The sequence below is a fragment of the Amblyomma mixtum genome, chromosome 10 (assembly GCF_055824585.1).
Source record: "Amblyomma mixtum isolate Tamu chromosome 10, ASM5582458v1, whole genome shotgun sequence".
NCBI lineage: Eukaryota > Metazoa > Arthropoda > Arachnida > Ixodida > Ixodidae > Amblyomma > Amblyomma mixtum.
Window position 1 is genome coordinate 125,279,448 of NC_143021.1, and position 10,113 is coordinate 125,289,560.

General features: G+C 43.1%; 1 pseudogene; it reads right to left on the bottom strand.

The window, feature by feature from the left end:
* LOC149326869 (arylsulfatase B-like) overlaps positions 1–10,113 on the bottom strand; it is a 109,885-nt pseudogene that overhangs the window by 39,632 nt on the left and 60,140 nt on the right.

Here is a 10,113-nt window from a genome sequence, read left to right on the forward strand (position 1 = left end):
GATAGTGTGCGACTTCAGCTACAACGTCCGAGTAGTGCTGGTTTTCCTCGAGAGATGGTCACCTCGGTGATAGAAGCCCTTGCCAAGGAAGCTCGATGTTTACCGAAGCACAGCCCAAGTGTAGAACCGCAACGCCGGAGACCCGTGGCTATGCCATACTTCCACCAGATCTCCCATCGCCTCAAAAAAGTGGCCGTGAAATGTGATGTCCCGGTGGTCTTAACGGCGCCCAAAAAGCTTTCGCGCATGTGCAATATGGTGCAGGGAAGTGGCAAAAAGAATGAGTGCCGCACTAAGCACGTAGACAGGCTCGTTTCCTGCAAAATTGGGGTTGTGTACAAAATACCCCTCACATGTGGGAATTGCTACATAGGGCAAACTGGACGTTGCCTGAATGTTAGACTTCAGGAGCATCGCGCAGCCGTTGAATCATTGGTGGGGAGCGGGGAACTGGCAAAACACTGTAGCCATTGTCGTAACCGCATGCCTAGGTTCCGCGACACGATTGTCTTGAAAAAATTGACGACCCAGCTTAGCAGGGAAATTTTCGAAGCCTACTGCATAAAAAAGAAATGGACCGGTGAATCAGCTCCACTTCAGTATCGTTATACAAGAAATAATTCGACTATCTAGATGCTAACTTACGCCCCATGTGCCTGTATAATGTAATGGTGGCTGTTTATCAGGTGTGATTACGAATCATGTATAAATCTCATCTTTCTGTAATAAACCTTAGTTGAAGTTCCGCGTCTTGTCCTGTGCTTTCCTCTCTTCGTCCCTTGTCGTTTTGCGCGGTTGCAATATGCACTCCATTGTCAACCACCAACTAGCCCGCCTTTTCTTGTTAGTCGTGAGTACCATTCAAGGGCAGGCACTTACGCAAACTCTTTTTTTGTTAAAAAATTAGGCGTATGGAATCGACTCAGTGAAATGCAGGTGTGCTGTACTCACGAGGATGTATTTTTTTTTCAATGCTGTAACCCCCCTGCTGTAACGCCTATGGGCGCTGAGGGGTAACCTCTGAATAAATAATAAAGAATGTACAATAGTATAAGCCTTACAGCAGGAGGTCCTGCAGCACACTCTGTCCTGGGCACCTCATATCACGCGAATAAGCTGAGGGGTTAAATAGCAGGCAGTTAAATAACAGATGAGCACAGAGGAGTGCACAGCAGATAACTCCATTTTGACAATGACTTTCATATTTATCCATGTTCAATGCACACTCCTTTTCATGTGTTCGAAACGCACCTCGTTGGCTTCTCGGCCGTGTAGATGAGGATTCATTCGAATCACCTTCGCTCCAAACCATTAGTGTGACATTCAGTAAACGTGGGAAGAGAAATGAGGGGCTGTTGAAAATAGTGAAATGAATGAAGGCGTCAGCCCTTGAAGCGAATTAACTATAGCGGAGCGTTAATTTCCAATCATGATATTGAGAAGAGGAGAAAATAGCGTAATACTTTTTTGTTGAATGGAATATAGGTGAACGAATATAGAATAAAAATGGCTGGCTGTTTAGCGTTGCTTAACGTAAAATACTGAACGAAAGCAAAGTGGACACCAGCGCCACGTATCTGAAAGTGCGAATGAGTTGTCTACGGACCCATGGAGCCACTTGTGCGCGTCTTCAACTTTTTCATCGTTAATGCCAATATACGCCGGCGGCCTATGCTCCACTGCCGCATTTATGCAGCAATGTATCAGCGCCAACGTGTATTGCTCTAGTGTCGTTTGTCTGCCAGAGCGTTGTCCATGCCAAAACGAATGCAGTACGAAGGGCGAACGAATATTAGCTTGATAGTCCCATTAGCTGATGAAGAAGAGGATGTGCAACACACAGTACGAGAATGTGTTACAGTTTAACAAGAGGCGTGTGTCGGCACATAGAATAAATTGCAACTGTAGTGTCCCCTTCAAAGATTCGATGCAGAACGCTTTCGAGCGGCCCGTGTACGATCCCGCAGCAATCGCGCTTTGCACTGTGAGGAGCCAACTAGACAGGCCTTGCCTGATGTGCGTCGCCACGTGGGTGCCATGCGCGTCTCTGAGCTCTACTGTGGTTGCGCGCTGGTAAAAAGTACCGATGAAACAGTAACCAAGTTGCCAAAATACTACACCTCGTTCTTTGCAGCCGCTTCAACCATTCCTGACGATGTTCATGTAGCGCCCTGGGTGTCTATGGTTTCGCCGCTTTCTGGGGACGAGTGAACGATAATAAGTAGTCCTATGACCTTGGGTGAATTGGAAGATGAAATTAATCAATTACCCCTTCAGAAAACCCCGGGGCTTCACGGCCTTCTCAGAGGAATTTTATAACATATTAAAATTTTTGTTATTTACTGTTTTACTCCAATTTTTTTTGTAACCAGTATTGATGCTGCATTTTTGCCACAGTCATTTACCAGAAGTCATATTGTCTTAATCCGAAAAAACTGACGGTAAGTAAAAGCTACGAATTGTAGACGACTATAGAACTATCAGGATTTCTAATGTTGATTACAACATCTTCACCAAAGTCCTCTCAAATGGGCTACAGCAGCAATCGCTACTTTGATTGGGCCTCATCAAACGTGCGGCTTGAGGGATCAGTCAATACAGTCTAATATACCGGGTATCCCAGCTAAATGTAACCAACCTTTTAAAATAGATGAAGTGTCTTAGTCCAGTGAAACCAGCTGAAGGTTGTTCAGAGTCGCACGGCCTAGTCTCGAGTATTTTTTCATTCTTCAGAGTTAATTAGCTAGTTAATCTTAATTAGTTAACTTTTTAATTACTGACTTCGGAAAAAAATGTCAACGAAAATGTTTTAGATCGCTTCGAAAAACCGCTAGTAGTGCTGTTTACGTCAAGTTACGATTTACGTAGCTTCATACATCGGCCTTAAAAGAAAGTTATCACGTGACCAGCTGCTCGCTTGCATCTCTGCCCCAATGTGCACCCAAATTCTCATCGAGGAGAGGACTTCAGGAAAAACAGAATTTTTATCTCTAAGGCGCATCTTAGGACGTTGAAGTGGCACCGTTGTCACGTGGCAGCTTTTTCTTATTGTCCGAATTACGGTTTAAGGCCTGTAAAAAAACTACTTTACGTAAACAGTACGTTGCTGCAAATGTTTCAGTCAGTTTTTTTTTTTCAAAGCGATCTAAAACATTTCCAGTGACATTTTGTTCATCAAATCAATAATTAAAAAGTTAGCTAATTAAGCTTAACTCTTACTTAACCTTGAAAAACGAAAAAAATAGTGCAGACTAGGTCACGCGACTCTAAAAACCCTTAGCTGGTTTCAGACGGCTAGGGCATCCTGTGTTTTTTAAAAGCTTGGTTACATTTAGCTGGGATACGTGGTATATATAGTGCGCACGGTGTTGCAATATTGCAGTGAAGCTCAAAAACGATTAGCACTACTGCAAATTTACCTAGCAAATGCGTTCGATTGAGTGTCCTATTGATTTCTTTTTGCTCTTATAAATCACGGCACTCTTGGTTCAATTCTTACTACTGGGATGCGCCTTTGTTACAAAAGCTGATCAACACGCTTCATTGTTAATGGCTTTCACTCACAACCAGTCCGATTTCAGTCCTCTGTGAAACAGGGTTGCTCGCTGTCCCCGCTCCTGTTCGGATTATACTTGGAACCACTTCGGCTAAGTGTCATAAACAGTGCAGCTGTGAATGGTTTTCGTATTATTGGTCACGAACTGAAAATATTATCCAATAAGGATGACCTCGCGTTATTCTGCTCTGATAAGCCAAGCATCGATGAGGTTATCCGTTGAACGGAGGACTTCTGTTCAGTGTCAGGAGCTCGAATTAATTGTTCTAGGAGTTGCGGTAGCTGGTTTTGTATGTAGGGAACGACACCTGGAAAGTATGCTGGTATAAAATCGACAAGTACGCCACCAAGTATCTTGGCGTTCCTTTGAATGCCTATAAGCACAATGCACATTACTGGAAAGACAGGGTGGCAACTCTTCAGCGCTATGCTTAGAGTTTTTTGCCCAATGGTCTCTCGATCTTTGGCAAGGCGACCGCATGCAATCTGTTTCTGGCGACTAAAATGTATTATGTACTGAAAAATGCTCATTGCACAACACTTGATATCCAGCGTTTCCACAGAGTTGTCGCAACTATTGTGTGGACTTAATGCTTTGAATCAATGAGGCGTGATAACCTTTCTGGCCTCTAAGCTCTCGCGGCCTCGGTTTAGACCACCTGTATGTCCGACAGATGGTTCCAGGTTTCATGTTTTTCTGGGACACTGCACATCCAATAGTGTGTGCATTCCTGCAAGTAAATATAGTTCATGCTTTACCGAGCATCTTTGTGTCTTCTAATGTTTTTGACCGTCCGTGTTTGTGGGGCTTCATGCATAAGGAGTATTTGTCTGTTCGTTTCCTACTGGCTCGTTTTTTGCTTAGTTCCTCTTCCGAGAAAACGGTTGTACAAGGACTTAATCTGTATGCTTTTTCTTCCTCCAACGTATTGCTCTCTGTATTTTGGTTTAACGGGACATGACGTACTCAAGAGAGCACGCAAAGTACTATTCTCACCTTGAACAATAACATTTTTCACTAAGCTGTACAGTGAGACGTTACCTGTTAAAACATAGCTAGAAAAAAAAAAGGAATTTTCGTCTCTAAGGCGATGTTTCGCCTTTTTGAGGCTCCTTAAGCTATTGAACATTGTTTCATTAATTGTAAAGATGCAATACTTTTCTGGGACATCATGCAACGGACATCGGAAAAAAAGATAATTTGACGCCGCGTTCTGTGGAATTTCTCACTCCACTACCATTTGTTGATGAACCCTTAGATATGGTATATTTAATTGGATTACACAGCCTGTGATGATGATGAAAACGTTTATTAAAGCCACAATGCCTTAGTTGAAGGGAAGGCTGATCGGGTCCCTAGCCTGGGACGCCGTTGGTAAAAGCCGCTGCCCATGTGGAAAACACGCATGAAGGAGCGACATTGGGAATCTGTTGTTTCTGCTAAAGACCATTTCTGTAGAATTATTGTGCGCGAAAAAAAAATTGTGCTCCCAGAACGAGTTTTATCCGGAGTTGCACTCGCTTTTAGTACTGGATTATTCCTTGCCATTTTTTCTAGTTCTTTATTACTTACATTTGTCGTGTTATGATATATTAGCTATGTGCACCGAATTGACTCTCTTCTCGCGCTTCGTTCCTTATGTGCATTGATGTGCCGCTGTTTCCTTATTGTTTGCAGATAGCTCATGTACATAAAACATCCCATTATTGTAGCAAGTACACTAATGAAAAAGAAAAGGCTTCAGCGGTCGCGTAGTGCTCTCGCGCAGTAGCCAGCGAAGCTTATCTGGTCGTGCTACCGCAGGTTCGAATCCCAGTCGCGCATAATTATTTCATTCATTTTTATTTACTTCTTTCACTTCGCACAATCCAACAAACATCGCAAAGCACATGGCAGAAACAAACACAAATCTTCAACCCACTAAATCGCAAGAACTTGCTCGGTGGTTGCTCGGAATAGTGTTTTCGCACTAAAAGAAAACACAATGTGGCCACCGGTTTTAAAGTATGAGACCTACCATTGTCGCGTGCGTGGCTCTACTTGCTGTTATAAGAGATGGCCCGGTGCGTTTTTATCCCATTTTCCGACTGAGTTATGGCCGTCACAGTCTGAAAACACTATCTCAAATGCATTTATGTTTATGAGTAAAGTTAGGTATTCACCAGGATCTGCCCTAAACATTGCTTAGAACTTGCAACGCATGCCGCACCTTAAAAGTTTTGAGTAGAACGTGATTGTGTGAATGTGTGCGAGAACACCCTTTGCTTCACTTCAAGCGAAACGAAAGGCAATGGAGCCTTCGTACTTTCGGTGACTAACTTATTTACCATAACAAATAAACCTTCCCAAGACTGAATTCGGAGAGATTAATCATTATTCATGAGTAAATCATCAGTGCTCCATATATTTCAAACCAGACGCGCGGCAATCCTCGCGATATTTACGCCCGGTAATTACGACACCACTGTCGTACGTAAGTCACCAATTTCGTCCGTCCGCTGTCAATGTGAACAAGGAACCGGGGCGACCCCAAAAAAGATTAATGTTTTTTTCCTTTTTTTCTACTTCAGCGGGTGCTAATTTATTGCTATTATCATCTGGTAGGGTGTAGCCATTCTTTCGACGAGAGGAACGTACGAGGGCATACCTTCGTTCATAAAAGGCAAAGCCTACAGAGGAACGAAAGCGTATCGCCAAAGTAGCGACCGAAACTTTGACTATTTGGCTAGCTGTCGGGCGTACTACAGCCTGAGCGCCCCCACTTTTTTCTCTCTGTCGCCGAGCGCCACAAATAATATAATCCAGTAGACAAAAATGACCTAAAATAGGTGGGCGAAGATATGTGGGACAGATAGGGCATTCAAGATGTTCGTGTAAGATAACACCACTACTTTTCTTAATAATGTCGCTGCTTTCTCGAAACGCGTGGTTATTTAAGTATCACCTGCTTTCTCAGAATGCTTTCGCGAGCCTGATAGCATAGACATAGCGAATGTAACGGTGTGCCACGCACAAAATGCTTCTTCAGCAATGCGTGTACTGAGGCAAAGCTCTTCGCGGCCGAATCGGTACTCGCTGGCGTTTTGGGGCAGAATATACGACTACTTTTGTAGTAACTGGCAGTTCAAAAATACTTCTTAAATTCTTAGATTCCTTTCATGGCAAGCGGCGGCCGACATAGGCCCATTTGCATCGGTTCGCCAGTAGACTGTAAAATAAATTACAGCAAAGAAAGGAAATTGCGCCCATCCTTAATGTGTAATACAGCAATTCATCCTGTCAAAGTTTCGAAAAGCATCGTGTGCACATATCAGCATCCCAAGAAGCCATTCTCTCCGATGTCTATAGAACTTCCTTTCAGCAGAGTCTAGCATTCGCACGGATAGCGACAGCCCTCTTTTCATGACCATCTTGTGCCGTTTTCCCTCTCTTGCTGCGTCTACTCGTGAAAGTCTATTAAAGAAAGCAGGCCACAGTTTAATTAGCCACAAATAAAGAATCAACGTAGGTGGCTTACCTCCCCATAATGACGACAGGAAGTAACCAAACAACGAGGGAAAAAATTAATGGTCTTTGTCTCTCGGTTAGTCTCACTGGCAGATAGCTAGAAGCACTTGGCAGTTCAAATCTAGAGAGGGCTGCTTATTCAAGCAGGTAATCATTACCCCGCACCATACGTCGTTTCCAGGAGGCAATGATCGTCCTTAATACCGAAACGACAAAAAATCGCTTAGGGTGTATCTGTGACATAAGTAGAGTTAAAACCTAGGCCCTGGGTAAGTGTTCAATCCAAAAAGGGTTGAGCAATGAAAAGCTGGCTGAGTTGCTTATAAGGATGAAAGCAACAGTAATTGAAGGAAAGGTAAACCATAAAAAAAGGAAGAATCCCCAATTTTTTCCTTAGATTCGATAAGTTCTAGCACTGTGGCGAGTCTGATGATAACAGTCTAACGATGACAAATTATTTGTTCACCAGGGCTGCTACTACCCAAGCAGCACATGACATCGGTCCAATGTAGGATCTGAGTTGGCAAACGACAGCCCTGTGAAGGCCCCGCGTTGCCTCTGTTCTCCCAGCCTTGGCTCAGCCATTTTTAGAAGTTGGCAGTATTGGACCACTTTCTCAGACGTTCTCCCAGCCTTGGCTCAGCCATTTTTAGAAGTTGGCAGTATTGGACCAGTTTCTCAGACGTTTTCCCCGCCTTGGCTCAGCCATTTTTAGAAGTTGGTAGTATTGGACCAATTTCTCGGACGTTTCACCCGCCTTGGCTCAGCCATTTTTAGAAGTTGGCAGTATTGGACCAATTTCTCGAATGTTTCCCCTGCATTGACTTTGCCATATTTAGAAGCTGGCCAATTCCTGCAATAGGCAACGCAACTTTGAAGTGCCGACTGCTATGGAGCATCATGCAGTTGCTATTGTGACTTCTTAGTTTTCTCAATTGCGGCGTTAGGCGCGATATATATATATATATATATATATATATATATATATATATATACATATATATAGCTCGCACATTGTTAATTATTTATAAGCATATATAGTTCGGGGCGCAGATAATGATATCTTCGTAAAAACCCGCATAACCTCCTGTGAGATTTTTTAAATCTCAGTTTTTTAAACTAAAATATGCAAAGTTGCATGCATGCATGCGATTATTTCTCCCTTCAAGGTGTGGTCTTCGTTCTGTGTAAATGTAAAAAGTCCAGTCGTGCAATGAAAGAATGCGAGTCGGAGAAACATATATATGCAGCACCGATTTATCAGGCCTGAATTTCAAAAACTATAAATAGCATTTTATAAAAATAACTTCTCGATTCTAACGTTAAATCCGCTGTACCTTGATGTGCTTGGGCGTCGCAGTTAATGCGGTATACCTGCAGAACAGCACCAAAACATATATGCATGGCGCAACGTGTCGAGCACTCCATTAAAGCAGGAATGGGTAAACAGTAACGTGCGTTTGCTCCATGATAGGACAGCGCTGACCATGCGCTTATGTAAGAGATACATATAGCTTAAGAAAAAAAAACGTTACATCGTCTGCGGGAACTCGAATTGGAAGAATGCGAAGGCACTGCGCCTCCACGGTACTCGTTCTCTCCCTTTGCCTCGTATGCAGCCCATATGAGTTATATGTGTCAGTATATGTGCCTCATATGAACACATATAGGCTTCATACGAGTTCATATGTGCTTCGTTTGACTCATATGGGCACCATATGAGCCATATGTGTCGACAAATGCGCCTCGTATCAGCACATATACTTCATACGAGTTCATGTGTGTCACAAATTAATGTGTCTCGTATGAACGCGTATAGGCTGCGTACGAGCTCATACGCGTCACAAATGTCACAGATGAACACATCTGCTGCATATATAGTAGTTCACGCGCTACGGAAAGGTGACTTGTATGGACTTATTACATATGTGGCATACCTTAACTGACAGGCGACACTCGTGCGTACACAAGAGCTCCGATATGCACCGTATCAGCTTACATCAATCTCGTGCGAAACACATAGCCGCTGATGAGTGCCTCTTATAGAGTGGGCCTTGCTGTTTGAAACACGCGGAAAAGAAGGGATGAACAAGTGATTAACAAGTGTCCAACCAACGCATAAAAAAAACTCTTGGCCTGTTTCAAATATTTTTCTCCTTGATTCTCTGCTTGTGCCCTCCTGTTGTAAACCGCGCCTATCCAAACAGTATGACGTTAGGCGTTTCCAATGTGCCTGGACAAACGTTCAGCCAGAAGGCAAATGTTGCCTTCTGGGCTTAGTTGAGCTAATAACGCCAGGTATTTTCATGCAAGAGCTCCGACTGTAGTTAACAATATGTGCGCAATGAGAGTACTACGATCAATGGTGCAGGCGCTGTGAAAATTAAAATACATACAAATATCAGATCTTTCAGTGCTTATCACAGAGCACATCAAGATCCACAATATCAGTGGAAGTGAAATCGGCTGTAGTTCAGCTCCTTATACCTTAAAAATAAACATTTGTCCTCGCACCTAACCGTCGAATTCTATAGTAGTGGGAAGCATAGCATAAGTCTTGTCATAGAAATGTAAAGCAGTTTTTGCCATGCCAGCAGTGGTGTAGTGGGTAGTGTAGTGAGCTGAAGATCTCTAGGTCAGTGGTTCGAAACCGGAACGACGCGTAGTTTTTTTTTCGCATCCGAATTTTTTTTTACTTTCTTTAGTTTACTAACTTCAATGGAAGCTATTTTATTGCTAATTGCCTTATAATTCAACCCCAGCCCTTCCCTTTCCTTTCTCAATAATTGTAAACGTGTCATATGACACATATGTCATATGACACATACGAGATATTCCATAATCTCGTATGAATCAGACACATATGACACATATATACGAGATTTTTCGATAGGGACGTATTAATCGCTATCGGTTAATCGTCTTCATATTGATTACGGTTATAGATTTCAATCACGCGTCTTCAGCGCGCACTTCGCTTCTGCGTCGCGTGGTTGCTTCGGACGGCAGCAAGAGTTGGGGGGTGCGTACGTCGACTGATGTTTCAGAG